A 21,477-nucleotide genomic window follows, 5' to 3' on the forward strand; every position below is an offset into this window, starting at 1 on the left:
TACGCATTAGGTAGTTTTCATTTTAAGAATTTTAGTCCCTATTGATAGATGTTGAGTGTGTGAATGCAAAATAATAAAAAAGCGAAGCTTTTACTTTATTAAGTTCCTTGTAGATCCTTTGTATAAATCACTTTTCGTTGAAGAAAAAAAGTTTCATTTTCATGTAGATAGGTTTTCTATTGATTTCTTTCGAGTCAAAACATCATCAGTTGCACTTCCATTTCCGTATGAATTAAATAAAAACCACTTAAAATAAGCGCTTGATTAAAATGAATTAGAATTTTATTTTTTTCATAGATACATCAACTAGTCGAAGAAATTTATGGCCTTGGAATAAGTGTGTGGATAGTTAACTCTCCAAGGCCACTCTAAACTGAAACATGGAAGTTGATTAAAGAGTGAAAAATCAAGTCTCGTTAAGTTGTATTAGAAAGATCTTCTAACACATGAGTTAAGCACAAGGACAAGTGAAGACGGGGAAAGAGAGATACACCCTCTCCTACTTGTTGGATCTTTTTCCCATGACTGTTCCACTTGATTTTTTATATGAATTGGTGGCATTAGTTTCCTATCCTACGTACCACACATGTGACTGTGGGGGGGAATACTTGTGCTACCTGAGACAGACGTTGTATCACTTTGATAGTACTTATGGAGGGTACCCTTGCAAAGCTCAGGTACTTGCAAAGGCAAAGGATATTGTCTAGAGGTCAACGTAACTATTTCTTATACCTTCGTTGGTAGGCTTGGGTCATAATCATTCCCAAACTATCTTCATAAGGTTCTTATCTTCACTTTCTTGTATTTTGGTGCCCGGTACTCATCACCCGGAGCGGAAATACTTGGAATTTTCTTGTTTGGTTGTATCTTTAGGGAATTTATAGTGGATTTCTCTTTTCTCTTTATACTTAGTTGGATTTAGGTGGATTTTTCTTGTCACTTTTGGACCTTTTATTCTAAGTAACTAACCAACCACTCCACTAGTCTTGAAAGGATTTCAATCTTTATTTTGGAATTGTGGAGTTGCCTCCTTAAGAGAAAATGTTTGATTGTGCATCTCTCTTCCTTGAAAAGTCATTTGAACAATCCTATAACGGAAGGATCTGTGTGTAAGTTGGGTATGGCCAATATTCTTGTGGAGGCCAACCAAGGGACTCCTCCAAAAATGGATCCTTGTGCTTTTCCTTTTTTTGGAAACATTGGTACCCCCTTAATGGCCACTTTGAATATTCCTAGATTGAATGTTGGACTACCAGTTTGGTTGTGGTCCACTCTGAATAATTCGAATGATCTTGAAGCTTCCTAGATGAATGCTTTATTTCAAGGGCATAAAATGGGCGTTAATTGTTCATCCTCTTCATAAGAGAAATCTAGACTTCCTATTTCTCCTCCATATTGTAAAAAGAAATCTAAAAATAAGAGAAAGAGGAAGAATAAGAAGAAGAATAGTTCTCTCCATGGATCACCAACCTCTGCAAGTCATGTTGGAGATGAGCCTTCAGCCGCTGCAAGTCATGTTTGGGGCATAAGTCTAGTCAATGCAAGTGATACTAGCAATGGATCACCAACCTCTACAAGTCATGTTGGATAAGCCTTCAGCCATTACAAGTCAATCTTGGGGCATAAGTATAATCACTACGTGTCATAGTAGCAAAGAGTCACTAACCTCTACAAGCCATGTTGGAAACTCTCCACCAACCACTGCTAGTCATGTTGGGGGAACAAGTGTTTATCAGAAACCTAGGCGTAGAATATTTAAACCTAAGTTCCATTGTAAGATATGTAAGGGATACCATCTTACCCATTTGTGCCCTAGTATTTTAGTGTACAAAGATTATGATCTGAGTTGGAAGGTTCTTCTACTTATGAATATGTTATGGTTTCTCAATAGTCTAGTTAACCATTAGCTGATGAAGTGGTTGAGCCAGTGAAATCTTTGGCCAATTCCACTCCTCTTTTTAGGGAAGAAGCGCCTAAAAATAAAGTCTTCTTGATTTCTAGTTTAGAGTCTTCTAGTCTAGGGGGCATGCCGGTCTCTTCGAGTGTACCCCCTCAAAGTTATAGGAGTGTATCCTTTGATTGGGATAATCTTGTTAAGACTCGTCTTCCTTCTACTGCACCTTTCCAAATAAGTGTTAGAGTTAATTCCACAAATGTCTATCGATGTATGGTGGATGAAGGATCCTTTACAAGTACTATATCCTCCTTGACTTGGAGAGCTTTGGGTTCTCCAAAGTTGTTGGCAGTTGATAGTCGGTTATTAGCTTATGATAGAAGAACTGGTGAATCTATGGTTTTTCTTCCTCAATTTCCCATTACTTTAGTTAGGAATAGTGTCTTAATCAATATGGTGGTGGTTGATCACCCTTTATACTTTAGTATGCTACTTGGGCGTGGTTATGTCTATGCTATGAAGGTTGTGGTGTCTTCACTCTTTCGAGTGATTTATTTTCCTCATACTGGAAGTATTGTCACTATTGATCAAATTACATATGATAATCACCCTCCTAATTTAATTTTACTTCATAATACCCCTTGGTATGTTCCAAGTGTTCAAGTAGACACTGCCTCACCATAGGTGAACCATGTGGAACTGTATCCTCAATTCTCAATTGCTTCTAAGAAGGATCATTTGAAATATTATTTTCCTTCTTGGGACTTGGTCCCAGTAGTTGATCGAGTGATTTCTCCTATGGGGGCATGGGACCCCTTAATTTCCCCTTTTGATCCTTCTAGTTCTTATGATTTATTGGAAGTTGAGTTGTTGTTGGGCCTTGAAATTGTCATTCACTTCCATTACATTTTTCACTTATATTTCCATATTGTCACCTTTGCTACACCTCCATTTCATTACATTTACCTACATTTCATTATATTTACCTTACCATTATCATTATTGTATCACATTTATGTTTTTTCAAACTTTATTAATTCTTAGCATTTTTCAGTGAATTTATGGTTAAAAGTTAGAAAATAATGTGCATATGCTTATACCTAATGTTAATCTAGGTTTCCATTGATGTCAATATGGCAATATTCTGGACAGTAAACAATGATGTGAAGCCAAGTAGAGCAGATCCATGAAGCAACAGGAGTATGTCAATATGGCAATATTCTAGGATACTAAATGATGATATGAATCCAAGGAGAAGCAGAGCAGATCCATGAAGAAATAGGAGCAAGAAGCCAAGGAGAAAAGCCATCTGGGAAGCCATCAAAAGAGGAACACATCAGAGGAGTATTGCAGAATATCAGAGAAGAGAATATTGGAAGTCACAGGAGCTATCAAGAGAATCATATCCAAAGAGTTCATTGGAAACAGGTTATCGGAAGCCATCATGAAGCCAAAGCATAAGAGGAAGAGGTCATTGGAAGTAAAGAGGTCATTAGCTATTGTGTGCAGGCAGAATTTTCCGAAACATAGAGAGGAGAAGAAGAGACAGAGGAATCATAATGGGTCTTTGAATCTGGTTGAAGAATCAGAGTGAAGCTCAAAGAGAATTAGCGATGTATGAATTCGCAGAAGTGAGGCTGAGAGAGAGTTGAGTAGCGAAAAAGTGAAAGGTCGAAACCCTGAAGAAAACCCAAAACCACAGGAAAAACACTGAAGAAATTAATCAAAGTCAAAGTGAGGAGACAGATGAAGATTGAATGCACAGGAACTATTGGATCTTGGAGATCAACAGACGAGATTGTTTGTAATGAGTGGCCAAGATTAAGTTGCACAGCGTAAAGTCAAAGAAATGAACGACAGAGATTAATTTAAGTATTAACGGATGAGGAATCGAAGGAGCCATCGCAGTTGTCAATGGTCGAAGATATACAGTGATCAGGCACTAAATAGCTCGGGCGTTAGTTAAAGAGAAAGGCAGGTTTATAAGCGAAAATGGTTTATCAGGTTGAGAATAAGCGGTAAGTGGTAATAGGAGGGAGTCACCCGAGTCCATTAAGCAATTGATAGGTCACACGTCAGAGGATAGTTTTTGGGTTGATCAGGTTAAGTCAGGACCATTAGATCTGGAGAGAAGAGATCTATAGCGCAGCAAGCTTCTGATGAATTGTGTTGACCGTCGGATCTAATACAGAAGGAATCGATGGTGCGGAACGAGGATCACTATTACAACACGCCCTAATGTAATATCGCGTCTGGGTATCTGGGAAGTCATGCAAATCATAAGGGTTGTTGCTGTTGGACCGCTAATTCTGATTGAGATAGTGGCGTGGCATGTGGGACCTCCCAACAGAGGAAGCCGTGGACCGGGAAGCCGAAGAATCAAGCGAGCGTAGATGGATGAGCGAGCACAAAGAAAGCTAAAGCAACCGGAGGAGGGAAGCCAAAACGTCGAGCGAGCACATAGGAAGCAGAAGTTCAAGCGATCGAAAGGGAAGCCAAAGGTCAAGTATATGAGTATAAGAAAACAAAGAATTGCCTTTATGAGTGGTTGTTGGCGAACTGGAAGAAAGAAGGAATCCGATGGTCCAGCAGGATAGTAAGAGGCCAATGGTCCAGCACGACAGAAGGAAGACGAAGGTCCAGGCGGACAAGAAGCAGTTGAAGGACGAGAAACTCTGTTGATCGTGTTACCCTGTCAAAAGACTCAGACCTACAATGAATTAATCAGGTACATAATGCATTCTGAAGAACAATTATGTGATATAATAAATAAAGTTTTATATGACATCGTTTGAAGGGAGCAGTAACCAGCACCGGCATTGAAGCATATGTGATTTTTTTTCTGGGAAGTAAGAGAACAGTGAGAAGCAGTCACGCCGGAATCATTTACTGTGACTGGTAGAACAGAGGCTTGAAACAGAGAGTTGGTTCTGGTGCAAAGCTTAGTACAACTAATAGTAGACTCACTAAAGTTGTGTGGAGACATTATCAGAGATTATGATGGCTATTTGATATCATCATGAGATAACTTTTGCAGACTCTATGTGGACAGTATGAAGAGTTGTAAAGACTTCTTCATATGAAGACTGGTTGCCATTTATGTTGTAGCATGGGGACTACAGTGAAGCTATAAATAGACAGAATTCAATAAAGAAGAGTTTTGGGAGCAGAGAATCACTATCAAACATGCCTTGACAAGATTGGGTCGGAGCCCTTGGGGTTAGAGCCTCAGAATTGGAAGGATTGGTGTCCTTGGTGTTGGTGCCTCAGAAGTGGAAGGATTGGTGTCCTTGGATTTGGTGCTCCTATATCCAAGGTTAGTGCCTTGACAGCAAAGGGTTGGAGCCCTTGGGGTTGGTGCCTTGATAGCAGAGGGTTGGAGCCCTTGGGGTTGGTGCCTCATAAGTTGGAAGGACTGGTGTCCTTGGAGTTGGTGCTCCTAAGTCCAAGGTTGGTGCCTTGACAAAACAGAGTTGGTGCTTTAGAGGTTGGAGCCTCACAAAAGTCCAAGTTGGTGTTTGGCAATAGATTGGAACCATATATATATATATATATATATATATATATATATGTATCTATTTTATTGCAAAGATTATATCGATAAAAGCATTTATTCTTGTTGTTCATCTTGTGTTCTAAATATAAATGGTTTTAACTGGTAAAATAACAGTTGAAAAGTAATACTGATTCACCGCCCCCCCACCCCACGTCCCCCTATTAGTATTTCCAACACCTAACAAGTGGGATGAGATTGTTGACATGTGTAGGTCAAAATGAAGCTTCTAAAAGACCCTTATGTGGCCTCCTAAGGCCAAATTCGAATTTGAGTGGAGAAGATCATGGGATCATAAGGATATGTGTCTCATTTCCTATTTGTATTGAAACTCTAAGAAGATATGTGTCTTGTCATTTCCTATTTTGATTGTAACTCTAGAGATATAGGGAGAGATTCATGGACTCTCATTAATGAGATAGCTTCTCATCTTTTTGTATAAATAGGGGAAGTTTTCTCCTATTATTTTATGTGTAAAGTTAGGGAATTTCTCATGTTTTGAATAAAGAAGAAGGCTTGCATTTGGAGCTTCTCAACTTTCCATCCTCATACTTTTAGACTGGCCATCTACAATGTGTGAGATTTATTTGTTTTCATAGATTAAGATTTATTTGCTTTCATAGATTAAGATTTATTACTTTCTTAATTACTATGTAATCTTATGCTAATCAAAAAATCTGAAGAAAAGAATTTTCTCTTTTCCAAAATTGGATTGTGTTTGAAGCATTAGAGCATACAGTGATCTTATTCTTCCTTTACATGTTTTTACAATTATTTCTTAGGATTAAGTTTACATTCACTATTTAATCTTATGTAGAGCATTTCAAGAAGGTAGTTCTTCCAAAATTGATTGTTTGAGGCATTTAGAACAGACAGTGATTTAGTTTCCTTTCTCATGCTTTTATCATGCTTTTTAGATTAAATTTCTTATCTATTGTGTCATCTCATGTTCAGCATTTCAAGAAGGTAACCCTTCCGAAATTGATTGCTTAAAAACATTAGATTGCACAGTCATTGCAAGTTTTTACATGCTTTCTTTATGCTTTCCTAGATCATGTTCTCTTTCATATAATTTATAATCAAGTACTTAATCACTTCAAGAAGATTTCTTCCTAAATTCAACGGTTCATGGGTATTTGATCATAGAATAGATCATAGTTGTCTTTTCCATTTATTTTATATTGTCATTGTTTTTTTCTTTCAGTCCATGAATAGGATTAGTTTGATTTTGATCAAGAGCTTTCAAGGATAAGAAAGGAAGTGATTTCATTTTCATCTTGTCATATGAATGCAATTGTATTTAGATTAATGTTGTGTTTTTCATAGATTAGTTCAATTACATTTCCTTTTATTCCTTCTTTTTCATAGTTTAATCATTTCATTTAGAGTAATTCCTAGTTTAGTTTATTTCATCAAAACATTTCCTTTTATTCCTTCTTTAAAAATTAGTTTTCAACATTAAAATCATTAGATTTTGTCCATTAACATTTAAATATTTCATCTAGAAGCATAACTTTCATTTCATAGATTAATTTTCTTAGGCATAAGAAATAAAACCCCAAAAAAACATAATAAAAAATACTCAACGAAGTAAGAAACAAGGTTAAACAAGCACATATTGTGCACCACACTTCATCAGTTTACTAACCCCAGTCGATAATTGATCCGAATGGAAAATGGGATCAACCCATGGTACTCATCCACCCATATTATTCATCGACCCATGGAATTTACCCATGGTATTGTAAATGGCATCCACCCGTGGTATTGTAAAATCCACCCATGGTATTCATTCACCCATGGAATTGACCCGTGGTATTGTAACTGAAAAATACTATAAGTAACAAGTCACATTTTGTAAAAGGACAGATTGTCCGCCACAATGTATCCTTTACAGTTCAGAGGCATGTAGCCACACATCTCTTCTCAGAGATAAGCTACCATCGCCCTAGCTGGTTTATTTCCATTACTATTTTAAATAAAAGTTTCTTTGTGGTTTTGTTTATTGGGCATTCTCCTATTTTTCTTATGGCAATTCAAGTTTTCAGATCTTGGGGGTCTCTCCTCCCAAGATCAATTTCAAGTTTTCATATCTTGGGAGGAGGCCCCCAAGATTTGAAAACTTGAAATCGATCTTGGGAGGAGAGACCCCCAAGATCTGAAAACTTGAATTGCCATAAGAAAAATAGGAGAATGCCCAGTAAACAAAACCACAAAGAAACGTTTATTTAAAATAGTAATGGAAATAAACCAGCTAGGGCGATGGTAGCTTATCTCTGAGAAGAGATGTGTGGCTACATGCCTCTGAACTGTAACGGCTACATTGTGGCGGACAATCTGTCCTTTTACAAAATGTGACTTGTTACTTATATTTCAGTTACAATACCACGGGTCAATTCCATGGGTGAATGAATACCATGGGTGGATTTTACAGTACCACGGGTGGAAGCCATTTACAATACCATGGGTAAATTCCATGGGTCGATGAATAATATGGGTGGATGAGTACCATGGGTTGATCCCATTTTCCATTCGGATCAATAATATATGTTAGCAATTTAAGACATTAAATTGACTGAACAGTTGCCTTCGCAGGAAGAATTTTTTGAAGCCATGAGTTTCATCTACCATAGGAATCCTTGGCCAAAGTCCCACAAGGGGTTTGTCCTGAAGAACTATTATGCGTAATCCACAAGGTTGTGTGGTTCCCTGTACCATATTTTATATATAAGGTACGTAATTTGAAATTTTTATATTCTATAACACAATCTTTTATCTGAATTTTATATACAACATGTATTAACTTCTTGCCTAGTGTTTCTATTTGTCTACATAACTTTGAAGACTTCTCCTTTGGGAATTTTTATGGTTAATCCATTTTGACAGGTATTGGTTCTTGAAACTAGCATATAGGTTAGGTTCTTTACATGTATTGTGCATTTATCATTTTCCTTTTCCATTTTGGCCCTAGGATCGAGCCCACCAAACTGTGACGCATAACCTTCTCGCTCCTTAGAAGTGTCATAACTTGTGTGGTAGGAGCCTACCTTATCATGGGTGCCCTAGATAGTACCTTGTTGTTACTTGGCATCAATGCTAAACATTTGTTATTAGGCCCGGGAGTCCTCTTTAGTCCCACCATAAATTTGTGATGAAGCCTCATTTCTATTCTTCTTCATTATTTTTTTGGCTTTATACCCTAGAGGCTCCTGTGTCTTAAGTTGTATCATTGCATTGCATATTGACTACTTGTAGCTTTTTGGCCTTAAGCTAGCTTCATTTGGACTCATATATAGGCTAGTTTTGACCAAGGCCTTTTTTGAAAGTTCAAAACAATGCATTCGTTTGCCTCTATGACTTGATACCTTACACCCATGGAAAGAACATCGCTTTGAGTGTTGGTGCCCAATTTCACAACCTTGCATTGAGCAATAGGAATGTTCCAACCCCAGAAACTAGAACATCTATTTTCAAACACCCATTCTTTCCACTGTACTATAGGAATTATTTTATTCTTTTCTAGCCTTTAAATATGAAAAAATACAAAAAAAAATTATATATTCCAAAACGGGCAGGAATGGGACATTTACTTACATATTTAATGGTAGCAAGAGTTAGTTATGTCGCCCTTGAACAAAGCACTCAAAACAAGTCTTTCTGCCATTTTGAGATGGGGCTTAGTTTGACTTTAGGAGAGCCATAACCTTGATATTGATTTAGTCCTCCTCTCATTGGTTTTCTCTTCCAATCATATGGAGAGTTTGTTAATGCCTCCTTCATTGCAAACATACAAAGTTATTTTTGTTGCCATATAGTCATATATGAGTTGTGCTTTTTTTCAAGGGAAGTCAACCTGTGTCGGCCATTCTGCGGTGTGCCTTGAATCATTTTCAGTCGAGCATACCCAGTCTGTTAGATTTATATTCAATATCACATCAGTTATGTGGTCCTTCACTCATGCTGGTTAAGAAGGTCCCCATTGACTTCTTCCTAGTAGGTATGCTCTTATCGACTCCGACAAATTTCTTTGAGAGTAGGCCTAGAGTCGTACCCTAACCCGATTTACATCATTGATAGGTGACCTTGTGCTCAACATCGATCATTATCATGGGTTTTTGACTGAGTGGTGTCCCTTGTGTTCGACGTCATCTTACATTATCAAACATTGGGATTCTTGCATTACCTTGGTTTCCATTTGACCCTTTTGTTGGATTCGTCGCCTTTGTGTTAGATTTCATTATTGGTTGGTTCAAAAGGTTTCTATCGTGTGCTAGCCACATATTTTGTACACCAGAAATGCAGTTCAGAATGGTTACTTCATCTCTTTTCGTCCGAGTTCTTACAAATTATTGGCCTGCAGGTTACACTCACCCTGTTTGATGTGGGATGCCTTAATTCCTTCCTTCTAGCAGATATTTTCCCATGGACACCAACTCATTGCTATGTGAATAACATCTAGAGTCCTTTTTTCAGTACCTTAGGGTTTGCAGTCATTAGTGGAAAAATCCTTCACTATCGACAATGAGAATACATCAATATCTCTTGATTGATAGATTCTCTCAATTGTTCGACTTCAACACATTTGTTCACACTTGTTAGATTATAATGGGGTACCTTGACTCTCATCATCATTAGCGGTGAGTTGTCTCGCATTTCTTAACGGTATACATGAATGACCGGTAATCAAACGATTTCTCACATGGTCAACTTCAACTCATTTATTTCCATCATGTAGAAATGTACCATCTACGATTGGAGAAGACCTCAGGACTATCATCATCTTAGATCGCTTGTTAGTCCTTTAAGCTTTTCTGTTAGTGTAACCAGACACCCTTATATGTTGCAGTTCATCTTAGAAACATTCTATATGTTGACACTCGAGTTTTATGCAGTACCACTATTCCACCTATATGACATGGTACTATTTTGGGGATCAATTATGCAGTATTAGTAATTAAACATTCTTTAAGCATCTTTGATCAGTTCTTATACATGTGATATTGAGACATAGCTCCCTCTCCTCCTTTGCAGCCATGATCAGATGATCCACTATGTATTCTTCAGTCTTCTTTCTACACTTATGTATACATGATGGATCCATTTTGTACTTGATCATCAGACATGATTTATTATCTTTGTGCATGGGTATGCCCACCTCAGACATGATTCTTCTTTCTAATTCCTTACACAAGTGTTCAATTGGCCAGAATCTGGTGATCTCCTCTCAGGTTCTCAAATGATCTCTCTATGCACTTAATACATTTCAGCCATCATGTACCCCATATATTGGGGGGCATATGTTATAGCATTATTCAACACTCTTATAGTCATGATGCTTTTATATGGCCTTAGGTATCCCTTTTCCATTCAGACATGATCATATATTAAAAAATAATTTTTTAAATTCCATACATGACTCTTCCCTTATAAAAGTGTGTGTACACCTGGGTACCATAATACCGAACCCGTGTACATAATTTAAAATATGAAGAAAAATAAATAAATTCCTATTTCTCGGGTGGGGTTTATTGGTTTCATCGAAAGCCCACCTACAGGAGCTCGTGGCCCAACTAAATTAATTGGTTTCTAGTGGTATTTATGCACCTCATGGGAAGGCCTAATTCATGGAAGGAGAGAGGATATTGTTATGTGGAATTTGCATCTACGGATAAACACAACTTCCCTAATTGGGTAGCTACACTTAGAAAAACATAATTAAAGAGTTTAACATTTTCCTATAGAAGATAGATAAGAAAAGAGACCTACTTGTTATCTTTTGCTTCCCTTTGTCTCTTTTGATTTGCTCTCGTCGCTCCTCGAACTGAATCTGCTCGATCAGTACCTGCAATCATAAACAAAGGACAAAAACAAATCAAAGCAATAGATCTATCTACTATAAGAAAATGGAATCGAAAGCATTTACACATATAATCATCTTACACAGAGACAAGAATATGGGAAAAGGTGTAAACAAATTTATTAAAAGTAGAAGGAATAGTTACAACCAAAGAAGTTTGATCCCATGTCACTCATCCAGCTTGAGCTCCATCCTTCATCACACAAAAAGCACAACACTCCGGCAGCATAACAATACTTGATTATGATCTCAAACCTCAAACCAACAGTCTCTCCTTACAATTCTTCAAAGTCCAGACCCTGATCACTTAGATGAGTGCTCAATTTATAGGGAAATGGAGGTGGTTTTATCATAAATGAGGGTATTGAATGGCCTTCCAAACATAGAGTTAGTTTCCATGGAGGAAGGGATGAGAGGATAGGAGGTTCCTTAATTCATTTCCTATCCAATTTCGAGCTCATAGGAGATGATGAGAGTGGGAATATTCTAGAATTCTCTAGAAGATAATAATATTCCAGAACCCTATGAAGATTTCGCTCGATCTCGCCCAGCACAGGTCAAAGTGGGCCTAGGTGCTCTACAGAGCAGGCTTGAATGGGCCTACCTGTATTGGAGTGTGATCACCCCTGACCAAGGCTACGCTAGTCCTTCAAGGAGTCATTTTAGGAAGGCTTCAGGCCAAGAAACTCTCAGGAATGATGGCATTCAATGTGATGACATGTCTAGGGAATGTAGCAACTAAATTAGGGTTTGATGAGCCCTAATAGTACTGATCTAGATGTCGGGAGTGATGTGCCCAAATAAATCTGTAACATATATCAACATTATAGCCTTTTCATCCCCATATCAAGTTAAATTTCCCTTGTGCCTCCTTCACTTCCAGTCATAGGTAACCCTTGTTTCCTTACAGAGATATTCATGTTCCATTATCTGTCATACTTTTTCACATATTGAGGTGATGTTTGAGGCTTGGGTTGGATGATATGGAGGAAGGTTCATTGGTGCCGTGGATGGATCAGGTTGTATTCTTCCACTCCTATTTGTTGTTGTCTATAAAAGAAGCTATCTCTTGTTCCTGAAATGTTTTGATCTCATGATTCTATAATTCATGTCCAACATATTATGATTTATATATCTATACTTGATGATATAACATGTCCAATATGCACATTCTTTGAATTATTTGCTATGCATTTTCTCCTTTGGTTTGGGTTGCAGGTCTGAATGTATTGGAGGAAGCCGAGGTTTTGGACCCTACGTGATCTACATCAGACGTAGGACCTTCAGGTATTCTTCCTAAACCCACTTTACTAATTTTAATAGTGTGCTTGCTTGAATGAGTGCTTCTTGTTGATAGTTTTATTTTTATCTATTAAGGTTGTCAACCCTTACCTCAAGGATTGTTCTCCCAGTGGAGTTTCCAATTCTATTAGCGGGAGAAACCTCCATGAGGTAAGGGTTGAAAACCTTAACCTAGCAAAAGAAAATTATCAACAATAAGCACTCATTCAAGAAAGCACACTACGAAAACTAGTAAAGTGGGTTTAGGAAGAATACCCAAAGGTCCTACGTCTGATGTAGATCTCGTAGGGTCCAAACCCTATGCTTCCTCCAATACGTTCAAACCTATAACAAAAAACAGAGGAGAAAATACATAGAAAATATTTAAAAGAATGTGCATATTAGACATGTTATATCATTAAGTATAGATAGATAAATCATAATATGTTAGACATGAATTATAGAAACATGAGATCCAAACATTTCAAGAACAAGACAAAGCTTCTTTTATTGACAACAGTAAATATGAGTGGAAGAATACAACTTGATCATTCCACGGCACCAACGAACCTTCCTCTAGATTTTTCCACCCCAAGCCTCCAAGATTACCTCAATATGTGCAAAAGGATGTCATATAATGGAAGATGAAAATCTCTGCAAGGAAAGAAGGGTTTCCTATTACTAGAAGTGTAGGAGGCACATGGGAAATCAGACTTGATCTGGGGACAAAAGGGCTATAATGTCAATATCCTATCTCCTTCCATGAATTTGGCCTTCCCATGAGTTGTATAAATACCACCAAAAATCGGTTAATTTAGTTAGGCCATGGGATTTTGTAGGTAGGATTTCAATGAAACCTGTAAAACCCACCTTAGAAATAGGAAATTATTTATTTTTTCATATTTTAAATTATGTACATGGGTTCAGTGTTATTGTACCCATGTGTACACATGCTTTTATAAGGGCAAAGTCATGTTTGGATTTTTTTTTTAATATATGATCAAGTATAAATGGGAAAGGGTTGCCAAAGGAAATATAAAAGCATCATGATTACAAGAGTGTTGAATAATGCTATAACAACTCCCACTCGAAATTTGAGTAAAACATTAGGGAAATAAGTTGAAAATATGAGTTGAAAAAGTAGTTTTATTATTTTATTATTTTTTAATATTTTAACTTTTTTACTCCAAAAATGGTGAATCATCCCCCATGGTTGACATCTTCGTCTTGAATCCTATTTGTTCTTATAAAATTTATTTTGGTTGTACATTTTTCTTAGGAGGCCCATTTTAGACCTCAAAATTCCCCTAATGCATAGTAACCTCTCATCTCATGTTTACCCTAGTTGGCTAGTTACTTGGGTAGTTGTGGGAGGAGGGTGTTACAAGCTAACTAGCCCCTCCAGAATATCCCCCACCCTCAAAGCCTTCTTCGCCCCAAAGAAGGGGAGACTTGGAGTGATACAAAAAAACACAAAATAAATCTGATATAGAAAAGACTTATAGAATTGGTGGTGTTGGCTCTTTAAGAGAAATTTTTTAATACAAATATATTATAATAAAAAGTAAATAAAAGCAGGACAGATAGTAATTCTTCAATAGGTGCTTCTAGAGGCTCTGTCGAAACTTCTTGGATTGGAATTGTTGACTAATTTCTTTCTTGTTCGACTTCAACTTAATGTGATTTTTGTTCTTGTTAGCTCTGTCACATAGTTGTGGTCCCTAAAGGTCAAGGATAGGCTTGGTTGTGTTGATTATGCTCAAAGGAGGCATATAATGGTTGTTCTCAACTTTTCCTTTACCCCGATCATCCTCCCTTCATCTCCAATTCTCATACTTTTCTGTTAAAAACCATATAAAACCACTTTTTCTTAAGCCCCGAGTACTAAAACCCACAACCCCATAAAACCACGCCCATGCGACCTGCATGAGCATTTCCCTGCCATCCGATCATCTCCGCCAGAGATCCAATGGCAGTCGCTCTCCCCGCGCCCATAAAGTGATGAAACGTTAACGCGCGATGGAGAGTCGTTTTCCTCTCTCCTCTACCACCACGCATCACACGTCGAATGGAATCACGCACCCTCGCCCTTTACCACCCAATGCCCCAAAGGCAGTGTGACCAATACCGCTTACCACTTAACCTCCCGACCCCGCCCAATAACCGTTGTGCGCTTTCGTTGTCCGATCACCGTTGGATCTATCCACCTGAGATCCAACGACCTAAATTCATCCTGCTCTAGCTTCTTCTGATATCCCCGTCGACTCATCTCTGCCATCTGTCCTCCCAATCCGACGGCTGATCTTTCTCCTTCACTCAATTTGTCCAGTCGCCATGCAGTCCACACCCCTTGACTGCTCTGTGTGCCCGAAGGACAAAGGTGATCGGCCTAACAGTACCATTCGTAGTTGCTCCTCAACAACCACATATAAAAAACAGTATGGCCGAGGAGGAAAGGGATAGAGAGCAAGCAGATAACCGCATTAAATAGTTATGGAACTTCATTGATACAAGCACTCCAGCTGCCTGAGAGGACAGCAGAGGACCTGAAAAGATCAGATTCATCCACTGAAACAAGAAAACGCACTCAGAGACTCCATCAAGCAGTTAAATGTAGTTGGTGGTCAATTATGACCCCTCCATACCTAAAATGGCCAAGTGCCTTTGTAATGAGACTCTATATATACCCACAAACAAGATGTAATCAGGGTTGATGGTTGATGTTTTGATGTAAGGTTCAACTTCTGAAGACTGTAACTATTTTGAAACTTGCAGCGTCTCGTCTTCATTTTTAGCTAATACAAGCTTCTTTTACTGTTAATTGCTCACTTTCCATTTATCTTCTCTTCCAAGCTATGCCTGATATGTTGTATTCCTGAACTCTTGATTTTTAGCATTAGAGTAGCTGTCATCCTATCTCTGTGTTAAAGTCTTGTATGTATCATTGAATGAGTTATTCATGTTTCTCTTCATCTAGTGCCAGAGAGTTGTCATCCTGTCTGTGCATTAATAGATTAGATTTGCAGACTTCTTTACTAGTTGCAGTCGGCCATCACATGGTCTTGTGCATCTGCTAGTGTGGTCAGTATTCTCCATGTTCACCCAATTTTAAACTATGAGTAGTTGGTGGTCTAAAGCCTTGTAGTCTGGGGGTGTTCACGCATGTCTGGAGTGAAATATAGTAGAAGTGGTTATCTGGCTTGGACAAGCATCATTCCTTCTATTCATCCATTTGTAAAAATAAGTTGAATTTATATGTTACCATGCATCTTTGAGCTACAACCTAGGAGAGTTTCTTGGAATCCTAACATAATTGGCGTCGTTTCCGGGGAGAGGAGATTGAAGCTTAACTTCCCTGGGGGAACGACACAGTTCCAGCTTTGGTGATAGACAAAGTTTGGACACATCTTTGGTTGTAATCATCTATCTGGTGACTCTACTGGAGGACCAACCTAGTGGTGACTTCACATTACAGTTCTAGCTCAGTTTGTGAGGCATACTCGGAGAAATCCTCAGAAATCGCCAGTTGACCCAGTGCCTGACCCTGAGAAGATTGTTAAGCAAAGAAGAACATCATGGAAAGGAGCATCGGGATCAGGTATGCCTAAACAATCTTATGTATCTCCGCAAGAGAAGATTATAGCTGAGAATGTACAGTTTGAAGATATAGAGCCTAGCATTGTTAGTGAAGAAATACCCTCAGAGATTCATAAAGCTCCTTGTTCATTAGTTTCCCCTTTACATCTTAGTCCAAAGAAAGCCTCCCATACAGTCCATCATATTCCTTTGTCCCTGTCATCTATTTCACTGCTCCCTACTATTCAATCTACCGGTATCCATCCATCTACCCCAGTCATGGCAGGCCGACAAGCACCCACAAAGATGGAAAGAATCATAGCTACTAGGTATGGACCCTTGGTCTTGCCTGTTCCTTTGAATGCCATGCCTGCAGGAGAGTATCATAAATACATGCCTAAGTTCACTGGTACGGAGGGAGTAACAGCTGAAGAACACCTTGAATATTTTTATAGTTATGTTGATAACCTAGATATCAGTGAGGATAATGTGTGGATGAGAGTATTTGTCCAAAGAATTGATCGAGAGGCTAGAAAGTGGTTCAGAGAATTGACCCCTAGGTCCATAGCAGACATTGAAGCATTAGATGATGCGTTTTTGAAGCATTGGGGATAAAAAAAATACCTGCTATACTACCATACTAAGTTTGGAAACCTCAAGAGGGGAAATGGGGAATCATTGTCCGATTTTAATAAAAGGTTCAATCGTATTTATATTAAAATCCCAGCTAGAGTAAAGCCTACCCTCACCTCTACCAAAATCACCTATTCCAATGCATTTGACTCTGATTTTTTCTTGTTGTTGAGAGAAAGAAGATGTGCAACTCTAGCCGAAATGTAGGATGCAACCCTAGAGGTAGAATCTAATATCATAGTTGCATAAAAGCTTAAAGGTCATGCTGATAGAAGGAGGCAGAGAGGTGAGGCTTCCTCTGCTTCATCTTCAGAACCTAAGTTAGATAAAATGACTAAAATGATAGAGTCATTGGCTACTGAGATATCCAAGCTGAAGGTTGAGCAGATCTCTGGAAAGGCAAGGCTTCCAAACACATTTGCTCCAATAAATCCAAATCCATTTAGAAGAGCAAATGAACAATTGCAGATCAGTCAGAGGGATAAAGAAGCCAGTGAAGAACAAAAGGTTAAGGCTCCTTTCCAAAACATAGTCATGGAGGAGGAGCAGTTTGAAGAAGAGGATGAAATTCATTGCATGGAAGATAAGGGCAGTGTTGCCTTCTTGACATTGGCTGCCTATGAAGAATCATTACTCCAGGACCAAACCAGTCAAGAGTGGGATAGAGAGGCTATTCTGTAGACTGATGAACAACAAAGATATAATCTGAGGTCAAGACCAAGCAATGTCAAGGAGAATCCTGTCCAAAGAGCTGTTGTCCCCACAGAGCATCAAAACATCAAACAGAAAAGGCCAGCAGCTGACCCAGTCATCCTCAAAGCACCAGCTCAAGAGGTAAGAGGTCCTGACAAGTCCCCTTCCCCTTTCAGCTTTGAATCAGAAGTCCAGAAGTTAAAAATATCTATGCCTCTGATAGAACTTGCAAAGAGTGAAGTTTTTAGAAAGCCTATCCTTGATGCTCTTGAGCTGAAAGCCACGCAAGCCTCCACTGACTATGTCAATTTGCAAGATGACAAACTTGCAGTTGTGCTTAGCCCAATGACTGAACCTGCTGATGATAATTCCCCATCATTTTATGTCTCCTTGACCATTCATGACAAAATCCTCCACAATTTCCTGCTGGACACAGGGGCCAGCCACAATCTGATGCCCAAAGCTGTCATGGAAGAGTTAGGCCTTGATATTACCAGACCTTATCATGATCTATTCTCCTTTGATTCAAGAAAGTTGAAATGTATGAGGTTGATCAAAGATTTAGCTATTACCCTAACTCAGCTGCCCATGAAGAGAATGATGATGGACATTGTGGTAGTAGATGTCACCCCTAAGTTTGTCATGCTGTTGTCCAGAGGGTGGATTAAGAGACTAGGTGGGATGTTACAGAATGATCTATCTTATGCCACTATCCTAGTCTTTGGGGGAGAAAGCAAGAGATTATATAGAGAGGCTCAGCTGCCATACATCATCAGTGATGAGAAGAATCATCTAATCATCCTATCTATGCTGTGGATACTGATTTTGGAGCATATATTCTCCAAATTGAGGAATCCCAGAAGGCCTCGTTGCAACTCAAGAAACCAATAGTCCATGTCATGGGAGAAAAATGAAGTGAGGTTTGGGAGATGTTCTTTGATGGAGCATGTTCAAGGGAAACTGCAGGAGCAGGGGTGGTGCTGATATCTCACAAAACAAGAAAGCACACATCTGTCTTTTAAGTTGGCTTTCCAAGTCACCAACAATATAGCAGAGTATGAGGCTCTGATATTGGGTCTTAACACAGCTAAAGACAGAGGAATCAGAAACATAAAGGTGTTTGGAGATGCTGATCTCATCATTCAGCAAGTGAACAAAACATTTCAGGCAAAGCACCCAAGGCTGAAAACATATAGAGATGAGGTATGGAGACTCAAAGATTGTTTTGATAATTTTTGTATCTCATGTATCCCTAGAGTCAAAAATCAGCTCGTTGATTCCCTTGATGTGTCTACTACCATGTTTATCCCTCCCATGCCTCCCAGACTAGTTTATGAAGTTCAGTTGAAATATAGACCATCCTTGCCTGATAATGTCCAGCATTGGAAAGTTTTTGAGGATGATGATGAGCTAAATAGGTTTCTACAAGTCATTGTTGAATTCTCCGAAATGAAAATTGATCAAGAGAATGAAGCCTTGGAGGAAAACCCCCAGCCCCAGCTTAGAAACAAAATTGGCAAAGATAGCATTGTCCAGCTAACCAACAATCACATACCTAAGGGCCTTGTGCCCTTAGAAAAGCTTTTTGACCAGAATGATGTGCCTTACAAGGCTACCCAAAAAGAATACAAATTTGTAGTCCATGAGCATAAGATAGGGAGTCCAGAGCATCCAAGATATATAAATCTGTCCACCCATCTATCTGCTGCCCAAAGTTCTGAGTACTGCAATTTAATGAAGTAGTTTGCTGATGTTTTTGCCTAGGAGAATAGTGACCTGAAAACTTATGACAAAAAGATCATCCAACATAAAATTCCCTTAGAGAAAGACACCATCCCTTTTAAGCAGGAACTGAGACCAATAAATCCTTTGCTCCTCCCTCTAATTGAAAAGGAGATCAAGAAGTTACGGCTGCCAAAATCATAGTCCCTCTTAGATATTCAAAATGGGTAGCCAACTTAGTAGTGGTGAGGAAGAAAAGTGGAGAAATCAGGCTCTGTGTTGATTTCAAAAACTTAAACAAATGCTTTAAGAAAGACAGTTATCCTCTACCCAAGATGAAGCATTTGCTACAGAAAGTCTCAGGAGCCAAAGTGATGTCTTTCCTGGATGGATTTTCAAGGTATAACCAGGTTGTTGTACATCCAGATGACCAAGAGAAGACTACATTCACCACTCCTTGGGGAAATTTTATGTATTCCAAGATGCCTTTTGGGCTGATGAATGCTGGAGCCACCTTTTAGAGAGCTATGGATATAGAATTTGTAGGACAGAAGGATAAGTTTGTCCTTATCTACCTAGATGATATAATAGTATATTCCAGCAGCCATCAAGACCATTTGCAGCATTTGAAGAAGGTGTTTCTAAAATGCAGAAGGTTTGGGATTTCAGTCAATCCTAAAAAGTCATAGTTTGCTTTAGAAGAAGGCAAGTTGTTAGGACATGTTGTTTCTGCTGCAGGTGTCAGAATTGACCCAGAAAGAGTAAGAGCAATACAGACCTTGTCTGTCCCGAGATCAAAAAAGGATATCCAGTCCTTTCTAGGCAAGATAAATTTTGTAAGGAGGTTTATCCCAAATTTTGCAGAACTTGTAAAACACATTACCTCCATGTTGAAAAAGGGGTCAGAAATCAAATGGACTGATGCAGCAAGAAGATCTTTTGAATCCATCAAGAGAGCCATTATGGAAGCTCCTACTTTGATCAGCCTAGATTATAGCAAGGAGTTCCATATATTTTTGTTTGCCTCTGATGACACCCTTGCAGCAGTTTTATTGCAAACAGATGAGGAAGGTTCAGAGCACCTAGTGGCATTTTTTAGCAAAACCTTAAGGGATGTTGAGCTGAGGTATGATATCATTGAAAAACAAGCATATGCTCTGATCAAATCTTTGAAAGCTTTCAGAATTTACATTCTGCATTCCAAGGTAATTGCATATGTGCCCTCTGCTTCAGTAAAATATGTCCTAATGTAGCCAGACGTTGATGGAAGAAGGGCTAAATGGATTGCAAAACTTATTGAATTCAACATAGAATTGAAGCCCACCAAGCTTGTCAAAGGTCAGGGCCTTGCTAGATTAATGGTTGAAGAAAATTGCAGGATGTTGGACATGAATTTGATAAGCATGAATTCAGAGGATGGTCAGACAGAAGAAGAAACAGTTGAAACCGAATGAAATCAGTCATTGGCAGAAAACCTAGCTTCTTGTGAATGGTATTCTACCATAGCTCAATTCTTGCTGAAACTAGAAGTTCCTCCAAGCCTTAGTTCAAGCCAAGCTATAACTATCAAGCTCATGGTAGCCAAATATTGCATTCATGAAAACCTGCTCTACTGGAGGGACCCCTCTGGGATTCTTTTGAGGTGTCTGGACAAAGAACAATCCATGGAGGTTATGCAGCAGTTTCATTCCAGCATATGTGGAGGGCATCACTATTGGAAAACTATAGCCCATAAGATCCTCAGAGCTGGGTACTATTGGCCCACCTTATTTTCTAATGTCTTTTCATTCGTTAAATCTTGTGACAGGTGCCAGAGGTTTAAGGGAAAGCAACAGTCGAGGTCCTTGCCTTTGAAGCCTATTCATGCCAGTGGTCCTTTTCAACAGTGGGGCTTGGATTTCATAGGAGAAATCAATCCACATTTCAGTGGCCAGCACAGGTGGATCTTAGTAGCCACTGATTACTTCACTAAATGGATTGAGGCCATCCCTACTAGAAAGGTTGATCATCATGTGGTCATGAGGTTCTTGACAGAGAATATCTTCACCAGGTTTGGTTGTCCACATAAATTAATTACAAACAATGCAACAGCCTTTAGGGCAAAAGAGTTGGTTGACATGTGTGACTCAATGGGCATTAAGCTAGTTCATTCCACCTTGTACTACCCACAAGGCAATGGTCTAGCAGAATCTTCCAACAAAAGCTCGATAAGGATGATTAAAAAGTTGTTGGAAGACAACAAAAAGAATTGGGATTCTAAGCTCAAGT

General features: G+C 38.7%; 1 pseudogene across 1 annotated transcript in view; it reads left to right on the forward strand.

The window, feature by feature from the left end:
* The first annotated feature begins 3,886 nt into the window (after nt 1-3,886).
* Nucleotides 3,887-21,477, forward strand: part of LOC149198267 (WD40 repeat-containing protein HOS15-like) — a 214,872-nt pseudogene continuing 197,281 nt past the window's right edge. The window contains exon 1 of the transcript XR_016255200.1: nt 3,887-3,912. The product of XR_016255200.1 is annotated as a WD40 repeat-containing protein HOS15-like (transcript). The remainder of the gene's footprint in view (nt 3,913-21,477) is intronic.

Source organism: Pinus tabuliformis, chromosome 2_2, assembly GCF_031772625.1.
Source record: "Pinus tabuliformis cultivar Carrire ecotype Pingquan chromosome 2_2, CPIR1, whole genome shotgun sequence".
Taxonomy (NCBI): Eukaryota; Viridiplantae; Streptophyta; class Pinopsida; order Pinales; family Pinaceae; genus Pinus; species Pinus tabuliformis.